Raw genomic sequence first — 22,812 nt, 5'->3', positions numbered from 1 at the left:
CATGCAAAAATCAGTACCATTTCTATATGACAACACCAAACTATCTGAAAAATGTATCAAAAAAGTAATCTCATTTATAATAGCTACAGTTAAAATTAAATATCTGGGAATAAAACAAAAAAGTGAACGATCTCTACAATGAAAACTATAAAATATTGATGTAAGAAATTGAAGAGGTCAAAAAAATGAAAAGGTATTCTATGTTCATGGATTGGTAGAATAAATATTTTTAAAAATGTATATATTACTCAAAGCAATCTATATATTCAATAAATGCCTATCAAAATACCAATAACATTCTTCACAGAAATAGAAAACATAATCCTAAAATTTATATGGAACCACAAAAGTCCCAGAATAGACAAAGCTATCCTGAGCAAAAATTTGAACAAAACTTGAGGAATCACATTACCTGACTCCAAATTATGCAACAGAGATAATGTAAGGAAAACAGTATGGTACTGGCATATAAACAGACATATAGACCAGTGGAACAGAATAGAGAACCCAGAAATAAATCCACACATCTACAGCGAACTTATTTTCAAGAAAGGTGCCAAGAACACACACTGGGGAAAGGACAATATCTTCAATAAGTGGTGCTGGGAAAACTAGATATGCATATACAAAAGAATGAAACTAGACCCCCACCTCTCAACAAATACAAAAATCATACCAAAATGGATCAAACACTTAAATCTAAGATCTTAAACTAAGAAACTACTACGAAAAAAACTGGAAAAACTCTCTAGGACATTGGTCTGGGCAAAGATTTCTTGAGTAATACTCTACAAGCACAGGCAACCAAAGCAAAAATGGACAAATGGGTTCACATCAAGTAAATAACTCCCGCACAGTAAAGGATACAATCAACAAATTGAAGAAACAACCCCCAGAATGGAAGTAAATATTTTCAAGCTATCTATCTGATAAGGGATTACTAACCAGAATATATAAGGAGCTCAAACAACTCAATGAGAAAAAAAACTAATCCAATTAAAAATGGCAAAAGATCTAACTAGACATTTCTCAAAAGAAGGCATGCAAATGGCAAACAAGGATATAAAAGTGTGCACAACATCACTGATCATCAGAGAAATGCAAATCCCAAGTACAGTGAGATATCATCTTATCCCAGTTGAAAGGCTTTTGTCCAAAAGACAGGCAATGACAAATGCTGGCAAGGAAGAGGAGAAACAGGAACCCTGTTGGTGGAAATGAAATTAGTACAAGCACTATAAAGAACAGTTTGGCAGTTCCTCAAAAACACTAAAAATAGAACTGCCGTACAATTCAGCAATACCACTGCTAGGTATGTACCCAAAAGAGAGAAAATCAGTATATTGAAGAGATATCTGCACTTCCATAGTTTGTTGCAGCACTACTCTGCCAAGATTTGGAAGCAACCTAAGTGTCTGTCAACAGACAAATTGATAAGGAAAATGTACATATACACAATGGAGTACTATTCAGCCATAAATATAATATCCTGTCATTTACAACAACAGGGATGGAACTGGAAGATATGTTAAATGAAATAAGCCAGGCACAGCAAGACAAACTTCCTATGTTCTCACTTATTTGTGGGAGCTAAAAATTAAAACAATGGAACTCATGGAGAGAGAGAATAAAATCATGGTTACCAGAGGTTGGAAAGGGTAGTGAGGATGGGAATAATTAATGGGTTCAAAAATATGGTTAGATAGAATGAATAAGACCTAGTATTTGATATCACAACAAGGTGACTCCAGTCAATAATGATTTATTGTACACTTTAAAATAACTAAAAACATATAATTTGGTTGTAACACAAAGAAAGGATAAATGTTTGAGGTAATGGATACCCCATTTACTTTGATGGGATTTTTACACATTGTGTAATTTTATCAAAATACCTCATGTGCCCTCTGTGTAACCACAAAAATATATACCTACTATGTACCCATGAAATATATATATATAAATCTACTATGGTACCCCAAAAAATATATATCTACTATGTATCTACTATGTACCCAGGAAAATTAAAAAAAAATTAAAGTGAGTTTGGCAATCAATACCTGTTCTTCCATTGAGTCATCTGATTAACTATACAGAACAAGATGCAAACGAGCCAAGCATCAAGTGTGTTGAAAAAAGCCAAACATACTTGAAGGGTAATATGAAGTTTTCAGCATTTCCACAGTTCTAGGGAGACCAGACTTCTTCTTCAGAGCCTTCAAAGAAGAATGGCCCTAGCAAACACTCAGGCTCTAATTGGGACACCCTGAGGGATGCACCATGTATATGGGGAAAACTAGAGGTATCCTGAACCTTACTGAAGCTGCAAACTAGCCTAAGTTATTTCAAGATCTGATCAGATTTGAGTAATATACCTCTTCTTGGCCTGCCAGAGGATAGGTTAAATTATCACTAAAATTTCTCATTCAGAAGTCTAGTAATGACAGAAAATTTTTTTTAGAGATATTAAATAATAGGACCAGAAGAAACAATAGACAACAGAAACATATCTACATGTGACACAAATACTACAGTAATAAGAAAACAGGCTGGGGGCGGTGGCTCTTGCCTGTAATCCCAGCACTTTGGGAGGCCGAGGCGGGCGGATCATGAGGTCAGGAGATCGAGACCATCCTGGCTAACGCGGTAAAACCCCGTCTCTACTAAAAATACAAAAAATTAGCCGGGTGAGGTGGCGGGCGCCTGTAGTCCCAGCTACTCGAAAGGCTGAGGCAGGAGAATGGCGTGAACCCCAGTGGGCGGAGCCTGCAGTGAGCCAAGATCGCTCCACTGCACTCCGGCCTGGGCAACAGTGAGACTCCGTCTGAAAAAAAAACGAAAAAAAAAGAAAAAAGAAAACAAATTTAAAATAGTTTTGATTAGTATCTTCGAACAAATAAATGACCAAGTGGAGAATTATAAGAGGATGATCACATGGAGAATTTTGAATTGAAACAATACAGTAACTAAAATTGATAGCATGATAGAGGGATGCAGCTGAACATAAATGATCTGGGAGACAGATCAAAAGAAAATATATGGACCGTAACAGGAAATACACAGAAGAGTACAGGAGACATATTATATGTAACAGATAATCACCAAAAACATGTACTACATTGCCTATGGTTGTGTTATTTATAACAGCCCCAAACTTTCCATTAACCCCAGAATAGGTAAATATATTTCAGTACATTCGTATAATGGAAAACTATTTTGCACTGAGAAATAAAAAAACCAGCGGGCAGGTGGCTCACACCTGTAATCGCAGCACTTTGGGAGGCCAAGGTGGGCAGATCATGAGGTCAGGAGTTCGAGAACAGCTTGGCCAATATGGTGAAACCCCATCTCTGCTAAAAATACAAAAATTAGCCAGTTGTGTTGCATGCCTGTAATCCCAGCTACTTGGGAGGCTGAGGCAGGAGAACTGCATGAACTGGGAGGCAGAGGTTCCAGTGAGCCCAGATCGTGCCACTGTACGTCAGCCTGGGCCACAGAGCAAGACTCCGTCTCAGGAAAAAAAAAAAAAAAAAACCGCTACATATAACAACATTGATGAATCATTCAAACATGATATTGTACAAAACAAACCAGGTACAAAAGAGTACATGTTGCATGAAGCCACTTAAATAATACTCAGTATTAGGTGGAACTAATCCATGACTATTATTAGAGGAAGACTGATTTCCAAGGGATAGCACTGTGGGGCTGCTAGGGGTGTTGGTAATATTCTATTATTTGACTCAATGGTAGTCACACAGATATGTTTACTTTGTGGAAATCCATTGAACTGTACACTTATGATTCGTGTTTGTGTGCTTTTGTATATACATACTACATTTCAATTAATCAAATTTTTTTTAATTAAAGCTTGAGTATGGTGGTGGTTGTCTGGGGGGTTCCACAGCTAATAAAGTCCCTTTGAATATTGGTTGTATTTGGCTTTCAAGGAACTCAAAAAATTAATCAAGGGAGAGAAGTTCAAAGATAAAAAACAGTAATAAAAGATGGGGTGGGAACTGTGTTTGCAGGTCTACCTAAAAGACTACTCAGGGCCTGATGTGGTGGCTGATGACTGAAATCCCAGCTATTTTGGAGGCCATAGTGGGAAGACTGCTTGAGGACAGGGGCTAGAGATGGTCCTGGGTAACACATGAAAACTCCATCTCTAAAATATATATATATACATATATAAATAATCATAATAATAATTAGCCAGGCATGGTGGGGCTGTCCATGGTCCCAGCTACTCGGGAGGCTGAAGCAAGAGGATCGCTTGAGCCTTTGGAGGTTACGGTGGGCCATGATCACACACTGCACTCTAGCCTGGGAAACAGCAAAACCCTGTCTCCAAAAAAAGGAAAACAAACAAACAAACAAAAAAGATGATTCAATAGCTCTGTACATCTTTGGAGAAACGAGCAGAATGCAGGCTGTTTAAGGGCGAGCACACTGCCCCACCAATTCTCTCCTCTGCTTTTTGTTCAGCAGACCTGGAGATAATTGGTATAGCCAAAGGCAAGAATCAGATACACCAGATATTAATAATGACACTACTATAGAATTCATAAATAAATAATGAATCAGACCAGTCTTCTTTTCCAGATAGAGAAATACTTAGACTACCTTTACCCTGTTCTGTGTTTTTATTAATCACCTCCAGAGGTAGGATGTCTTTGAAGCCTTTTATGCTGCTTTATTGCTCTTTATTGCAATCTCTTAATTCTAGATTCAGCTTCTTGAGAGCAGTGTCTGTTTCTTACTTGGTTGCAAATGTACATTCACCAGTCAGGCACTTGTTAAAGAGTAAGTACTAAATGAATGTTTGCTGTCTATCTGTTACCGGTATGATCTAAACCTAGGATTTAAATTAGGGCCAATGTTGTGGAATATTAGATATGCTACGTGTTTTGCCTTTGCTTTTTAATTTATTTATTTTTGCTTTAAAGGGGGAGAAACCCAGGAACTATGCCACCACTGGCTAAAGTAGATTAGGATGTGTGTGTTCTGGTGTGACTTAAGTTATTGCTAAATTGTCTCAGAGCTTAGAAGTTTGTCTGTGATCTGAGACATATGTTTGTAATCAGATTTTGCTTTTGTCTCCAGACTAGGCCTGATATTAGTAAAAATTTCCATATGTGTTCTTATTCAATTAATCTTTTATGAGTATAAGACATTTCTATTATGTCTATGTCTCTAAATAGCTCATTGTAAATTTAATCAAATTTACATATTTAAGCAAATTGGCAAATTAACACCTTGAAAAGTCTTCTTGGGGAGCAAGGCTAGATGGCATGTGAAAGGCATGTTTAGGTGCTCGGCATTATGACAAATGTTTCCTGCATTAGTGACCTTGACTGTATACAAATATTCACAAATATTCAACTTAAAAAAAATTTACTTTTCCCAAGAAAAGTAAAATACGTGAACAAAACATATTTTCTTCATATTAATATCTAAAATTGGAACTTTAAATTTGAAAGCTTATTTGCTCAGTATACAGCTTCCAAAATTCAGGCTCACCAGCTCCAAAAGCCTGCTCAATGGACATGATGACACTTAGCACAATGGAAAATAGTTGTGACTATCTCCAGTACATGCCATTTTTTTTCAATGGTGACCCTGACCAAATGATACACAGTTAATAAATCATTTGCCTGTAGAATAGTCTGGGCTGGGTCCAAACATTTTTAAAAGGAGGATATGGGGGACCATGGGGTATTTTGTTATTGCCCTGTAAAACTGCACCAAACAGAAGGGGGAAAAAAACCCACAAAATTCTGTGCTATTATATTACGTACATTTAACTCCATATGTCACTATTAATCATAACCATATACTATTTTTTCATTAAACAAAACCTTACAGGTAACCTCATTGTAGACATAAGAAAAACTGAGGTGTGATATTGAGCTTTTTATCCAATATTTGACAGCTAGTTAGCAACTAAGCTGAAACCACAACTCAGTTACGCTGGCTCACAATAAGTAAGTTTTCCCCTAACAAATTGTGGGGGTAGGTTTTTACAAAATGTGTGGATTTAAAGTTTCATATAAATAGAGTTGGAATAAAATTCCTGCCTCACTTCATTAAACATTTACTTTCTTACAAGGTTCAAGTATGTTTGTCTCATAGGTCCTTGAAATGGCAAATAATAAATACTACTTTTCAGATATTGTATCTCCGCAGAGATGCTGAAAAAAGAAAGAGAGAAGAATGAGGTTTTTGCAGAATGATTGGAAGATGAAGAGGAGATAAGTAGAGAGAGAGCACTAGGATGGAAAAATATGTGTCTTGCCTTCGCCAAATGAACTTGTGTTTCAAAACATTGTATGAGCATTAGTCACATATGCTTGCATAGAGAGTAACAATTGCTGTTGTGGTGGCTTTAAAATTCTTTGATACTCCTCTCTTCAAAAGGTGTAACCTAATTCTCCCTCTTCTTGCTTATGGGCTGGACTCAGTGACTCATTTCTAGGATACAAAATATGGTAGAAATGATGCTGCCTGACTTTCAAGACTAGGTCATAAAAGGCATTGTGATATCTGAGCAAGATGGTGGAGTTCCTTTTTACTTCTCTGATCCTTTTCTAGGTTAAGCTAGCTATATTGTGGGGTTATTAAGGCAGCCTTATAGAGAGGCTCTTGGGGCAAGGAACTACTAAGGCCTCTTGCCAACAACCAACAGTAACTTTCTGGGCATGTGAATGAGCCACCTTGTAAGTAGATCCTCCAGCCCCAGTCAAGCTTTCAGTTAACTTCAGCCCTGTCCAATAACTTAACTGTAACTTCACAAGAAACCCTGAACTAGAACAACTCAGCCAAGTCACTTTTGAATTCCTGACTCATGGAAACTGTGACATAAATTTTTGTTGTTCTAAGCCACTAAATTTTGGGGAGATTTATTACATAAAAGTGGATAATAATGCAATGTAATAATATAGATAATGAGTAATAGTAGCGTTGAAGTGAAAAACAGTGTCATATGAACTTATAAAACACAACTACTCTTGGAATGAACCACATGAAATTGCTGATTTTGTAGATCACATATTAGCCATATGGTTCAACCTTCCTTTTAAACTTTTATTTTAGGTTTGGGGGTCCATATGAAAATTTTGTTACATAAACACATGTCCCAGGGGTTTGTTGTACACACTATTTTGTCATCCAGCTATTAAGCCCAGTATCCAATAGTTATCTTTGCTGTTCCTCTCCCTCTTCTTTCTTCCACCCTCAACTAGACCAGTGTCTGTTGTTTCCTTCTTTGTGTTCATAAGTTCTTATCATTTGGCTCCCACTTATAAGTGAGAACATGTAATATTTGGTTTTCTGTTCTTGAGTTAGTTTGCTAAGGATAATAGCCTCCAGTTCCATCTATGTTCCTGCAAAAGAGATGATCTAATTCTTCTTTTTATGGTTGCATAGCATTCCATGGTATATATGTACCACATTTTCTTTATCCAATCTGTCTTTAGTAGGCATTTAGTTTGATTCTGTGTCTTTGCTATTGTGAATAGTGCTATACTGAACATTCACGTGCATGTGTCTTTATGGTAGAATAATTTCTATTCCTCTGGGTATTTATGTAATAATAGGACTGCTGAGTTGAATGATAGTTGTATTTTTAGCTCGCTGAGGAATCACTATACTGCTTTCCACAATGGTTGAAGTAATTTACACTCCTACCAACAGTGTATAAATGTTCTCATTTTTCTGCAACCTCACAAGCATCTGTTACTTTTTGACTTTTTAATAAAAGCTATTCTGACTGGTATAAGATGGTAACTCATTGTGGTTTTGATTTGCATTTCTCTAATGATCAGTGATATTGAGATTTTTTTTTCAATATAATTGTTGGAAGGCTGCATGCGTGTCTTCTTTTGAGAAGTGTCTGTTCATGTCTGAACACTTTTAAATGAGGCTATTTGTTTTTATCATGCAAATTTTTAATTTCCTTATAGATGCTGGATGTTACACCTTTGTCAGATGCATAGTTGGCAAAAATTTCCTCTCATTCTGTAGGTTGTTTATCCTGTTGATAGTTTCTTTTGCTGTGCAGATGCTCTTAACAATTAATTAGATCCCACTTTTCAACTTTTGCTTTTGTTGCAATTGCTTTTGGTGTCTTTGTCATAAAATCTTTGCCTGTTCCTATGTCCAGGGTGGTATTGCCTAGATTGTCTTCTAGGGTTTTTACAGTTTTGGGTTTTACATTTAAGTATTCAATTCATCTTGAGCTGATTTTTGTGTACGGTGTATGAAAGGAGTCCAGCTTCAGTCTTCTGCTTATGGCTAGTCAGTTTTCCCAGCACCATTTATTGAATAAGAAGTCTTTTCACCATTGCTTGTTTTTGTCAGCTTTGCTGATGATCAGATGTTCATGGATATGTGGCCTTATTTCTGGGCTTTCTATCCTTTTCCATTGGTTTATGTGCCTGTTTTTGTACTAGTACCATGCTGTTTTTGTTACTGTAGCCTCGTAGTATAGTTTGAAGTCAGGTAACATGATGCCTCCAGCTTTGTTCTTTGTGCTTAGGATTGCCTTGGCTATTTGGGCTCTTTTTGGGTTCCATTTGAATTTTAAAATAGTTTTTTTTTTTAAATTCTGTGAAGAACATCACTGGTAGTTTGATAGGAGTAGCATTGAATTTGTAAATTTCTTTGGGCAGTATAGCCATTTTAATTATATTGATTCTTCCTATTCATGAGCATGGGATTTTTCTTCCATTTGTTTGTATCTTGTCTTATTTCTTTGAGCAATGTTTTGTAATTCCCATGGTAGAGATCTTTCACCTCCCTGGTTAGCTGTATTTCTAGGTTTTCTAGGTATTTTATTATTTTTATGGCAATTGTAAGTAGAATTGCCTTTCTGATTTGGCTCTTGGTTTGGCTGTTGTTGGTGTCTAGGAATGCTAAGTGAGTTTTGTACATTGACTTTGTATCCTGTAACTTTGCTGAAGTTGTTTATCAGTGAGAGGAGCTTTTGGGCTGAGACTGTGAGGTTTTCTAGATATAGAATCATGTTGTCTGCAAACAGAAATAGCTTGACTTCCTCTCTTCCTATTTGGAAGCCCTTTATTCCTTTCTCTTGCCTGTTTGCTCTGGTTAGGACATCCAATACTGTGTTGAACAAAAGTGGTGAGAGAGAGCATACTTGTCTTGAGCTGGTATTCAAGGGGAATACTGCTAGCTTTTGCCTATTCAGTATAATGTTGACTGTGGGTTTGCCATAGATGGCTCTTATTATTTTGAGGTATGTTTCTACTATACCTAGTTTATTTAGGGTTGTTAACATGAAAGGGTGTTGAATTTTATCGAAAGCCTTTTTTTTTTTTTTGCATCTATTGAGATAATCATGTGGTTTTTTTTGTCTTTAGTTCTGTTTTTGTGATGAATCACATTTACTGATTTGTGTGGGTCTAGTTAGCCTACTTGATCATAGTGGATTAGCTTTCTGATGTGCTGCTGAATTTGATTTGCAAGTATTTTGCTGAGGATTTTTGCATTGATGTTTATCAAGGATATTGGGCTGAAGTTTTCTTCTTTTGTTGTGTCTTTGCCAGGTTTGGGTATCAAGATGTTGTTGGCCTCATAGAATGAATTGGGGAGGAGTCCCTCCTCCTCAATTTTTTAGAATAGTTTCTGTAGGAATGGTCGTGGTTTAACCTTACATATCAAAGCTCAACCAACTTGTTTCTTACAACTACACTTTTTTAACATTGTAGTTATAATAAACTGGTTTGGACTGGACTTTGGTCTCCTAGGATGCATTTCTGGAATATGTTCATTATTTTCCAAATTTGCCATTCTCCAAATTACGTAGGAATACAGTTATGATTTTCTGACACAATGCACTGATGCAATAGTTGGAAACTAATTATTTGTGGATTATGGATTGGTTTAGACATGTAAAAGATAATTATTAGCAAATGATTATCATTCTCTCAAAAGGTATGTCAGTTTTGGACTTGGAACAAATATTTGAATAAATAATGAAATAGGCTTTAAATGTCTTACACAATACTAAATACCAAAAGCTATTTTATTCTTATCCTTGGAAACACTGGATGCATGTTCTTATGACATCACGTTTTCTTTCCACAATAATAAAAAAAAAAAGGACAGCCAAACCATCCAGTCTGTAAGTATGTGATTACCTTTGAATGTTCTCCTCATCTAAGCCATTAAAATGCTTCAACTGACCCAGGTTACACAAAATTATATTCTTGATAACTTACTATCTTTTTTGGCACAAACTGTGCCGCTTTCACATGTCTGTTGATGGTATATGTCAAGCTGTTGAGTGAGAATTTATTTCTGTTTCTAATCTCCCTGGAGCTTTCACATGTGTGCCTGATTTAACACAAAGCTTTATGTGTAACATTTCCAGCACCCAAACACAACGATTTCCACCTATCTGTTTTATTTTAGCTTTAAAGACAAATATTAAATGGGAAATAATTTTTAAAAGGTACATTTTACCCTGACTCCAAATGCAAGATTCTGCTATTGTTTCACAGGGCCTTTGTCAAATTATCTTTTAAAAAAAATTCCGTGAGGCTATGTCAGATCTGAGCAATGATTATAGGATGCTTATTTTCTTTGAAAAGAAGAATCTCTAAGCTAAAATTCCTGATTTGCCAGTGCAATTGCACTGTCATCTTAGGGGTTTATTGGCACTGGCATAAATGTAATACTTTCTTCTTCTCATGATTACATCTAGCAAAGCCTTGGTCAACATCAGTAGTTATTTGGGAGCAAAAAGGAACTCTTCACAAATCCAAAGTTAGAAATCACACTCCATTTTCTATCTTACCAGGCTATGAACTTACCTAACTTCCTAGCAAGAGCTCATAATATCGCCTGTGCCTTTATCAGGGTGATAAGGTTAGAAAAGATCATTGTTTCCATTTCTGCTCATTTCTATTGCTTAAAATTACTTTTAAGAGTTAATATGTATTTCCATTATATAAATATATAATTATCAGTAATTATATTTGTACTTAATATATAATGTATATGCTATAAATTATAACTTTCTCTAAATAATAAATCTACCTGGCACAGTGATACTAGAATATATAAAGTTATTGACTCTAATTTAGTTACAGAAATCTTGAGTCTTTCCCTCACTTTCTTTTTAGAGAGCTCAGCCTATTTCTACAACATCTACAGAAAAATTGTATGAGCTGAAACACTTGTTGCTAACTCAGATGGGAAAATTCTGAACTTCTTTAACTATTGAAAACTGTATAGCTTGGATTTCCTTTGAAAACAGAATGCTAGATGAAAGGACAACAAATCTTCTGGCAATAACTCACATTTAACAGGTTGATACAGCAGATCTATCTTTCTAAACAACCAATGTGTGATCTAATGGCAATACCAACAGTGCACTGTACCAAGAATTAGAATGGTATATCAAAGCTTCTAATTTGCAGTGGTTTGTTATGGAGGTATAATTATCTATTTAAAATGTAAAATTCCTTGTACAAAAACATTTGAATAATTATGAAAATGTAAGTAATCCTTTGCAAAAACTAATTATGGTGAGGGAGACTTTCCTTTGCTGTCAGTGTTTTATGCATGTGTTTGGTTCCATAAGCAAACTAATTAAAATGTTGCAAGACACACTGAAATGCTGGCATTTTAGACGGAAAGCAGTTGTACTTCTGGCAAAGATCGTTTCGTGTTTCTAAGGAATTTTAAAATTGTAGTTATAATAAACTATTCAGTCAAGCAAACCTAAAACAAGAGCCAAAATCATGCTCTCAGCTTTCAGATCTATAGCCACATGCCACCACAAAGCCATGAATTTTCTAAGTATAAACTGGAAATAAATCACATTTGTTTTGTTAGCAAACATTTGGGGTATGTATGTGTGTGTTTGATAAAACTGTGGTAATTATGCAGCTAAAATAAGAAAAAACAATTTGGAAGTCATCTTAATATTTTGTGTTATTCCCATTATTTGGAAATCATTGGTCAAATGGTGGGCAAAATGTTTCCACCACAAATAAGAATGCTCTAGCACGACAGCTAATAAGACAAAGAACTGTATTATGGCACCTCTTCAACAGTAAATACTTGTCCTAAGAGCCTAGGAGGTAAAGGGCAGCTGCAGAATGGTTATCAGGATTGCTTCATGCTCCAGATTGCATTTGGAACATGAAATGCCCATTCTCTTCACTGTTGGGTCAGTCAGTCATGCTTTGGGCAAGATTTATTGAGGTTGTCACTTTTACCAGTCACAGTGGTAAGAAGTAGAATTTCAGTGATATATGAGTGAGTTATAGTGCATGCCTGCATGGATTTTACACTCCAATCTTTTTAAAAGAGAGTATTTTGATGAATTATGCACTCCAGGGCCAGACCACCTGGGTTTAAATCTTGGCTTATCTACTAACTAGCTGTGTGAATTTAGGCTAGCTAACTATTCTCTTTAGCATGCTCATCTGTGGAATGAGAATAACAGTCCTGCCTTATGTAGTTGCTGTGAGAATTAAATGAGTTAACCGATGTGTAAATGTATAATGCCCAGCAATCAGTACATTATATTGTTATTAGTTACCATTTTTACCTCCACTCTAACCAAGCAATACCATAAATAATGCCAAACAGACAACATAATATCTAATTTCACAGAAGATAGATATCCAATAGAAGTCAAAGACCAGAAAAGCCCCTAGAAGTTATCTAGTAGCTGCGGGTATCTGAAAGCCTTCACTGTTTGTTCTGCAGGCAAAACATACAAACACACTCTGGCTATTATCTATGTTAAACAAGATAGAAGACATACAAATAATAGATGACAGCAGCTGGAGGAGGTAGAATAACCGTTTCTGTGAGTTAGAAGTTAAAATAGCAGTTTCAAATTATATTATCATCATCCATCACAGCTATCATGTATTCAACTCTTCCAGTGGTGCAAGTTACTAAGCTCTTTAAACGTTATCCCAATCAACCCATTTTCCATAGGAAGAGGATGAAATAGTTTAAATCACTTTCCCAGGCTATATTAATAGTTTGTGATGAAGATAGGACAAGAAAGGTCTCTCTGAAGCTAAAGTTCGCAATATCATACTATATTGCTATCCGTGTAATATGATGAACATGTTCCCAAGTCATTACATTTTCTTCACAAACATGTTTTTAAATAGCTTCAAAGTGTTCTAGTCTATGGCTGTTTCATAATTGATTTACTTTCTTCTGTCTTGTTAATTATTTATGTTGTTTCTAGTCCCTTAGACATTTTGAATTATTTGCAATAAAAATCTTCATGTGTAAATCTTAGTATGCATAGCTGATGAGTTTCCTAGTATAAACTCCAAGCAGTGAAGTCACCGGGCTAATGGAGTTGAACATTTCGAATTACCAAATTGTACAAATCGCCAAATCACCCATAGGAATAGTATAGGAATTTTCTCTCCTTTCAGAAATTTTTGAGCTTGCTCATTTAACTGCATCCTTGCCAATCCTGAATCTGATCTAAAAGTTTTCTTATCAACATGCCAGATACAAAAGTCTCCTGTAGATTTAATTTGTATTTTTATTTCCACTGTGGTACTTAGGGAAAAGATATCAGCTATGGAAAATAAAGCATGTGAATAATACTTTGACATTCATATCTGTCTCTGTCAGCCTCCTCTTTGCATGCAATTTTGGTTTTCCCTTAACAGAATGTTACAAAACTCCAAGCCCAAGTTTAATTGTAACACTATTTGGGAAGTTTCCTTGAGTTGTTTTAAAAAAGTTTCTTTTCTTCTCTGATCTCTGCACATGCCATTTTGTGATAATTTACTTCATTGTGGTAAAATTATTGATTCTCTCTCTCTGGTATCTCCTAAATAATAAGCTACCGGAAAACGAATAATCTTATGATTATTCGAAAGCAGTGAAAAGTCTCATAAGCACATTTAACTGTCACTTCCCACAAAAACATACTGATTCTGGATTTTAATCAATTTTTCACTGTTTGATTAAACTATGCATTAATTCATCATTAATAATGTAGTTGATTAGGTACTTTGGAACACTTTTTAAAAGTGAATAAAAACATCTAGTGGAATTACTTTGTTCTAAAAGAGCTATATCATGAGAAAATGAAAATTAAGTTTTGCTGGGAATCACAATGCAATGTTCCTTCCTACTAATACCAAAACATTCCTGCCGATCATTTGAAGCAGAGAAAAAAACTTGCTTCCAATGGGACACTGTCAAGACCACATATAGCATCCTTACTCATACATAATGGTTCAGTGTTTCTGCCATGGTTATACCACAGATGAAAAATGAGTAACATCTCCTTTTTGTATAATTTCTGCTTTTTGCCAATACCAAACCAAGCATTCATCATGTCTCCTCAGTTAAGTTACTGGGTATTAATGTGCCCAACTGCTAAGCTACTCTGCCTCACCAGTACCTAATCTGGAGTTGGTTTCTCCTTTCCAAGACCCTTCTAAGAATCATTCAGCATAAGCCCAAACCTACACAAAGTCCCTTCACAAACTTTCTTACTGAGATCCTTCTAAATTCTCTTACTGGGATACGGTTTTCCTTGCTGCAGCAAGCTAAACAAACCAAACTTTGACTACAGGTGTGTTCCTGAACATCCGATAGGCTTTGGTGTTAGTTGGGTCATTAAACACATATAGATCTACATACTGTTTTTACTTAAACAGCATTCATCAGCAAATTGGAGATATGATACAGGGAAAGTGGTAAGTTGAGATTATGCCAAAGTGTTAATCCTGGAAACCTTATCTATTGTACTTTTTAATTTTATTCATTGAATTCTTTAGTTCCAGAATTTATGGGTTTTAGAAATCATATCTATCTTTGTTGAATTTCTCATTCAGATCATGAATTGTTTTTCTGATTTATTTGTGTTGTTTATCTGCATTCTATTGTATCTCACCGAGCTTTTTTATGATCACCGTTTTACATTTTTTTTTAGGTATTTCATAGGTTTCTCTTTCATTGGAATCTGTTGCTTGAGAATTTTGTGTTCCTTCAGAGATGTTATGTTAGCTTGCTTTTTCATGTTTCTTTTGTCCTTAGAATATCTGATGTAAGTCACTTCTCCCAGTTTTCTGGACTGGCTTTTATAGGGAAAGACTTCTTACTATAGATGTATCCATCGCGCTCATTGTGTAGGGTGCTTTGGCTTTGATTTTTGGGTGGACATGGTAGTGTAGTCTCAGTATGATTTCTTCAGCTGTAATATGCATCAATAGTGTCTATGATTTCCTCAGTTCCTTAGGCTGTAGTTGTTAGTGGAGGTGGTGGCAAGGCTTGGCTATGTATAGGCACTTTAGATCAGCTGGTCATTGGGCACTAGTGGCAAGAGCAGTGGGCGGGGTGTGTAAACACTTGAGCCCTCAGATGGCATACATGTGAGTGATGTTAGTGGGTCCAGGTAGGCCAATCCTCTTGCCTCCAGGCAACTTTCTTGGTGCCAGCAGTGACAGCAATGGGCCAAATAAGTGGATAGGTCCTCAGGCCCCTGGGCAATGTGCATGACATCATTTATATCAGTAGCATCAATAAGCCAACATTCAGGCCCCTAGGCAACAACATAGAGGTTCCAGCAGTGGGTTGGGCAGGCCAGACCTCAGGCTTCCAGGTAGCATATGTGGTAGGGGCCAATGGTATAGGTGTGTCAGGCTGGCCAAGAAGGCATGCATAGGTGCCAGTGGCAACAGGCCACGTGGGTCAATTCCCAGGCCCCCATCAATGCACACAGGCACTGGTAAGGGAGCACCTGGTGGGGCAGGGATGTCCTCAGGTCCCCTGCGTGTGAACATGGGCACAGGCTACAGTGCGTGAGGCTAGTTTATCCTCAGGATCTCAGATGACATGCTTGGGCACTGCCAGGCTGAGCTGACCCATCTCCAGGCCCCCTGAAGGTGTGCACAGGTGTAGGTGGCAGTGAGTGAGGTGGGTCAATCCCCAGGTCCCTGGATGATGTGCATGAGTGCTGGTGGCAGTGATAAGTGGGCAGGTCTTTCTTCAGGTCCTCTAATGGTACATGTGAATGCCAGCTGTGGTGGGTGAGACAAGTCCATCCCCATACCCCCAAATGACATGCTCAAGCAGTGGCGGTTACAGTGTCTTTAGCCCCCAGAATGGTGCCCGAGAGGACCATTCTCCAGATTGCCAGAAGGCACATTCAGGTACAAAGAGCCCCTACTGCTAGTTGGTAGGGAGAGTTTGCTCTCAGTGTCAGCAGTGCCAGGCAAGCAGAAGCTCTAGTGGAGATACACTTTGGTTCTCTTTGTCCTAGGGGCAGCTTTCCCAGTGTGCTACGTTGCCTGTACCTTGGGGTGTAGGATACTGTGTGGGCTAGAGTGCTGGGGACCTGGCTGCACCACTGGGTCTAGCTGACATCGTAATGCTGCAGTACTTTGGGTGGACACAGGGGAACGTAAGCAAAGCTCAGGGATGTGCAGGTGCAGAGGCTGTTGTGCCCCAGGGTAGGATATAATCTGGCGGGCTGTGCTCTCAAAATGGAGCTGTGCTATAGCTGCTTGGGACTCAGCGTGTGTGTGGGACCCAGTGCAAACTACCTCTCTGGAATAATGCCATCATGTGGACTCCCAGCAGCTTCCTATACTAGTCTCAGGGTCCACAAGCATCAAGGGACTCTTCCATGGCTGAGATTGCAGGAGTCAATGGTGGGAATGTGGACTGTTAGGTATACTTCATTTACCTTTTCCCTGCAGTGGAGTTTCTCCTGGCTCCAAGTGACCCTGACCAGGATGGCTGCTTTTATTTCCTTCCTTTTCCATGCCTCAGAGGCTCCCTGTCACTTATCAGCTAAATTTCAGTGTTCTCTCTTAGATGCTCTATTCAAAGTGTGGTTATCTACTTACTGTTTTGGTCCTTCTTTGTGGAAGAAATAAATGTCGGGTGCCATCTAGTCACCTCTCCTGAAACTCATATTTTGATAGAATAATCTATTATTCTATTAGTTTAATGAGTGAGCACTCACTGTCACACATTCATTTCTCACAGATGTTTTAGCTTATGTTAGTATAGTTGTAGTTGTTCAGACTTCAACTTACATAAATTTTTTTAAAATCACTTCTTATTCAAAAGTATTTTATATTGGAAAGTGTAATTTTCTTTGCTAAGAATAGGAACCCCCCTAAAACTTTTAAATACTATCTTAACCTTAGTTATGAAGATGTCTATTCCATCAAAGGGTAAGGAGGATTAGCACATTCATTCATATTTCTATTGGAAAAAAAGAAGCGATTAATTTATTGCTTCTCTGTCCAAGTAATTAAGTAATAACTTATTCTGGCATCCTTGTCAACTGATAGCAATTGAGCTTGTTTCCAAATCACAAATATAAATATAAATCAAATCTATTTTAGTTTTTTGAGAGATTAAACCAATGTTATTTAAACTTTATTTCTTAATGGAACCATCAAAGGAACAGCTTTAAAAAAAAACTGTGATTTTTTTTCAATAGCAAAGACTTGGAACCAACCCAAATGTCCATCAATAATAGACTGGATTAAGAAAATATGGCACATATATACCATAGAATACTATGCAGCCATAAAAAAGGGTGAGTTAATGTCCTTTGTAGGGACATGGATAAAGCTGGAAACCATCATTCTGAGCAAACTATTTCAATGACAGCAAACCAAACACCACATGTTCTCACTCATAGGTGGGAATTGAACAATGAGAACACTTGGACACAGGGTGGGGAACAACACACACTGGGGCCTGTTGTGTGGTGGGGGGAGGGGGGAGGGATAGCATTAGGAGATATACCTAATGTAAATGATGAGTTAATGGGTGCAGCACACCAACATGGCACATGTATACGTATGTAACAAACCTGCATGTTGTGCACATGTACCCTAGAACTTAAAGTATAATAATAAAAAAATACTGATTTTTTAAATCTACTTTCTTTAAATGTAACTATCTCTGCAGAAAAAAAACCAGTATAATATGGAGAGGAAGTAGAGAGAAATGTAGGAAAAGAGAGAGAGTGTAAGTGTTTCATGTGTTTGCATATCATAGTTTATTTCTCTTTCACATTTCTCTCAAGTTATCAGGTTTTGTTAAATTTAGATACCAGAAGGACCATTTAACTTGTTTTACTTTTTCAAGGAAATGGCAGATAATATTATAAAGTAGGAATGTGTTAATACAGGAATTCTTAACTCAAAGTCTCTGGATAGAATCTGGTGGGGTTTTTTGTTGATGTTGCTATTTGGCGTGTGTGTGTGTGTGTGTGTGTGTGTGTGTGACAGAGAGAGAGAGAGAGAAAGAGAGAGAAATTAGGGGAGAAATTGAGATAGAAGATCAGTAAGACTTGTTTTGATAACCCTGCTGATAAAAACAGGATGTAGCGAAGAAACCAGCCAGCCCAAACCAGCCAGGACTATGAATTATATTAATAATATATTTGCATGCTATATGGCACTCCCACCAATGCCATGCCAATATACAAATGCCATGATGGTGCCTGGAAGTTACATTATATGGTACCAAGAACTTCCTACTCCTTTCCCAGAAAGTTAGTGAATAACCTACCCCTGATTTAGCATATAATTATGGGTAGGTATAAATGTAGCCAGGCAGCAATCCATGAGTGCTACTCTGCCTATGGGATAACCCTGCCCTGTCTATGGAGCAGCCATTTTGCTGTGCACTGGTGCTCTAATACATTTGGTTTCTTTTACTGTTGGCTTGCTCTTGAATTCTTTCCTGACCAAAGGCAAGAAGCCTCCCGAGCTGAGCCCTAATTTTGGGGTACACCTGCATCAAAATCCCATCTTTACTTTTAGTGTCGCTATGAGAAATTCAGCATATCTTTCAATTATAAATGTAGACATCAGCCACAGGGCTGATGGCAATTCCTGTGACTTTCTTATCAATAAACATCATAGGAATTTCTTGTAGATATCTTTAACTATTGTTTATACTTATCAGCACCTTGAAGTATCAGTTGTTACTATACCAGCCAAGAGATTTGTTATTAGTATGTTAATAACAAGAACATATTTTGAACTTATGTTAATAAACAAGAACATCACATTTTAAAAATATTTTGAGAATGGTATTTTAATGTAATCAGTTTTCTTTTTAATTATTTGTATTTCAATACTTCAGTTATTTAAAATTATCATTCTTAGAAGTGCATAGGCTTAAATAGACTGTCAAGGGAGTTTGTTGTAACATACACACACACAGACACAGACACACACACACTCACATGCACATACTGAAGAGTTCTTGGATTAACTAGGAAAATTATATTAAAGCAGAAATTTTCTTTTGTGATGCACACCCCTTAAAAAAAGGATAAAGAGGTTATCAGTTACTGGCATCCAACTGAGACAGTTTACTTGGTTTTCTCGGTTTAGCATTTTTAAAAGGCTTTACTACACCTCCTAAGTCCTGTCTGCTTTTACCAAACATACTCATTTCATATTTGATTTTAGCCATGTAGACATACAGCTATGCACATCAGTCAGGTTCACAGAACTGCAGTATTTCCTCTGAGGTTCTGTTGTTTTTATCAATAAAAAGCCAAGGGCATTACACTGCATTAAAATGTCAAATAGCAAAGATATTTCCTCAGGTTTTCACTGGCAAACATATTCTATAAAGTTAGTTTGATGTCTTAACTGTTGCATCTATCTGAAAGGATACTTGAGACAAAACAAAATTTTTTTTTTTTGCCTGTCACATCTGATGTTATAGACAACTTTGAATGCAATCTAAGTGTATGGGATGACAATATTTAATATTGTTTGTTTGATTTAAATGATTTGCGAGTAAAATTCTTCAAAATTAAGAGAAAAAAATCAGCCATCACCAACATTTTGGGGCTTTGTCTTTATCAATATTCTCGCCAAATTCTTTAACTTCACTGTATTACTCTCTTGAGAAGAATCTATGGTCAGACTAGTTTTCAAATATGGTTCTACTTCTCATTTTTGAACTTGGGACTTTAGCTACCACCTCTGACACTCAGTGTTCTTACATATTAAATAAGAATTATACTAGTAAGAATTATAGCAGTGCAATAGATAGCTTCAAAAATAGACTAGATTAAGCAGAAGAATTTCTAAACTTGAAGGCAGGTTTTGTAAAATACCCCAGTCAGGCAAAAAAAAAAAAAAAAGAATGAAAAACAAAAAGTGATGAAGAAAAACTATGTGATGTATGGGACACCATAAAATGACCAAATATTCTAATTCTGGGCATCACAGAAGGAGAAGAGATGGGTGAAGGCAAAGAGAAACTATTTGAAAAAATAATAGCTAACAAGTTCTCAAGTTTGGAAGAGATACACACATCCAGACAAAAGAAGCTCAAAAATCCCCAAACAGATTCAACCCAAAAAGGTCTTATCTAGGCCGGGCATGGTGGCTCACGCCTGTAATTCCAGCACTTCGGGAGGCCGAGGCAGGCAGATCACGAGGTCAGGAGATCAAGACCATCCTGGCTAACGCAGTGAAACCCCGTCTCTATTCAAAATACAAAAAATTAGCCTGGCGTGGTGGCGGGGGCCTGTAGTCCCAGCTACTCAGGAGGCTGAGGCAGGAGAATGGCATGAACCCAGGAGGTGGAGCTTGCAGTGAGTGGAGATCATGCCACGGCACTCCAGCCTGGGCAACAGAGTGAGACTCCATCTCAAAAAAAAAAAAGAAAAAAAAGGCCTTATCTGAGGCACATTGTAGTTAAACCGTCAAAGTGACCTCTGGTCATCCTCACTGTTACACTCCCACCAGTGCCATGACAGTTTACAAATGCCATGGCAATGTCAGGAAGTTACCCTATATGGTCTAAAAAGGGGAGGCATGAATAATCCACCCCTTGTTTAGTGTATCATCAAGAAATAATATGCCCATAAAAATGGGCAACCAGCAGCCCTTGGGGGTTGCTCCGTCTATGGAATACCCATTATTTTATTCCTTTACTTTCCTAATAAACTTGCTTTCACTTTGAAAAAAAAAATCAAAGACAGAGAGAATTCTAGAAACAGCAAGGGAAAAGCATCAAGTCACATATGAAAGAACCTCCAACAGACTAATAGCAGATTAATAGCAGAAACCTTACAGGCCAGGAGAGAATGGGATAATAAATTCAAAGTGCTGAAAGAGGGGAAAAAAAAACCCTGTTAATTGAATAATATACCTAGGAAATCTAACCTTGAAAAATTAAAAATGAGTCTTTCCCAGACAAGCAAAAACTGAGGGAATTCATTACAATTAGACCAGTCCTACAAGAAATATTTAAGGGAGATTTTTTTTTTTTTTTTTTTTTTTTACATCAGGAAGTGTAAGGAAAATTATCTGCCATCATAAAAATATAAAATAAAATAAAATTCATTTGTAGAGGTAAATTAGTAAGATTAAGGAATCAAAGGTTACCGAATGTTATATAAAATCAATGAACTGCAATGAGAAACAATAACAGAGGAAAAAAGGAACAAAAGATATACAAAATAACCAGAAAGCAATTTAAAAAAGGATAGGAATAAGTCCTCACCTACCAATAATCGTCTTGAATATAAACAGACTAAATTTCCTACTTAAAAGATATAGATTAGCTGAAAGGATTTTTTTTAAGCAATAATATGCTGCCTACAAGAAACTCACTTCACTGGTAGACATATATGGACTGAAAATGAAGAAATGGAAAAAGATATTCCATGCAAATGGAAACCAAACACAAGCAGGAGTATACTAGTATCAGATAAAACAAACTTTAAGTCAAAAACAGTAAAAAGAGACAAAGAAGGTCATTATATAATAATAAAGAGATCAATTCATCAAGAAGATATAACAATTGTAAATATGTATGTACCCAATACCAAAGCAGCCAGATATATAAAATAAATATTACTGGATATAAAGAGAGAAATACAGTCCAATTTCAATTTTAGCTGGGTACTTCAATACTCCACTCTCAGCACTAGACAGAAAATCAACAAAGAAACATTGGATTTAAACTGCACATTACACCAAATGGATCTAACAGACATTTACAGAACATTTCATTCAGCAGCTGCAGAATACACATTCTTCTCATTAGCATAGGAAACATTCTTTAGGATAAACTATATGTTAGGCCACAAAATAAGTCTCAATTTAAAAAAAAATCTAAATTCTATAAAGTATTTTTTCAGACCACATTAGGAAAAAAAGGACACTTGAAAACTATATAAATGAAAATTAAACATATTCCTGAATCACTATTGTATCAAAAAAGAAACTTTTAAAAATCAAAAAAATTATTGAAACAAATGAAAATGGAAATATAACATACTAAAACTTATGCAATACAACAAATAAGAGGGAAGTTTATCACAATAAATGGCTATATCAAAGAAGAAGATTTCAAATAAACAATCTTGTAACAATATAGCTCAAGGTACTAGAAAAACAAGAGCAAACCAAACTCAAAATTAGGAAAAGGAAATAAATAATACAAATTAGAGCAGAACTAAACAAAATAAAGACTTAAAAAAGCACACACAAAGATTAATGAAATGAAAAGTTGATTTTCAGAAAAGATAAATAAAATTAATGCACTATTAGCTCAACTAACCAATACCAAAAAAGACCCAAATCAATAAAATCAAAATTAAAAAAAGAGTCATTACAACTGATATCACAGAAATGTGAAGAATCATTAGAGGATATGATGAACAAGTATATGCTAACAAACTGGAAAACCTAGAGCAAATGGATAAATTCCTGGACTCACACAACCTACTACAATTGAAGCAGGAATGAACAAACCAATAACAAGAAGCAAGATTGAATC

General features: G+C 36.4%; 1 protein-coding gene and 1 long non-coding RNA gene across 2 annotated transcripts in view; one reads left to right on the top strand and one right to left on the bottom strand.

The window, feature by feature from the left end:
* Positions 1–22,812, bottom strand: part of ZNF385D (zinc finger protein 385D) — a 981,405-nt gene that overhangs the window by 581,356 nt on the left and 377,237 nt on the right. The gene's annotated exons all lie outside the window — the stretch shown is intronic.
* LOC129058616 (uncharacterized) overlaps positions 6,604–22,812 on the top strand; it is a 60,263-nt gene continuing 44,054 nt past the window's right edge. The window contains exons 1-3 of the long non-coding RNA XR_008523858.2: positions 6,604–6,719; positions 17,483–17,581; positions 17,959–18,018. This is a non-coding gene — a long non-coding RNA (uncharacterized LOC129058616). The remainder of the gene's footprint in view (positions 6,720–17,482; positions 17,582–17,958; positions 18,019–22,812) is intronic.

Source organism: Pongo abelii, chromosome 2 (genome assembly GCF_028885655.2).
Source record: "Pongo abelii isolate AG06213 chromosome 2, NHGRI_mPonAbe1-v2.0_pri, whole genome shotgun sequence".
Taxonomy (NCBI): domain Eukaryota; kingdom Metazoa; phylum Chordata; class Mammalia; order Primates; family Hominidae; genus Pongo; species Pongo abelii.
The sequence above is the reverse complement of the archived record's forward strand: the minus strand, read 5'-3'. Positions and strand labels throughout refer to the sequence as shown.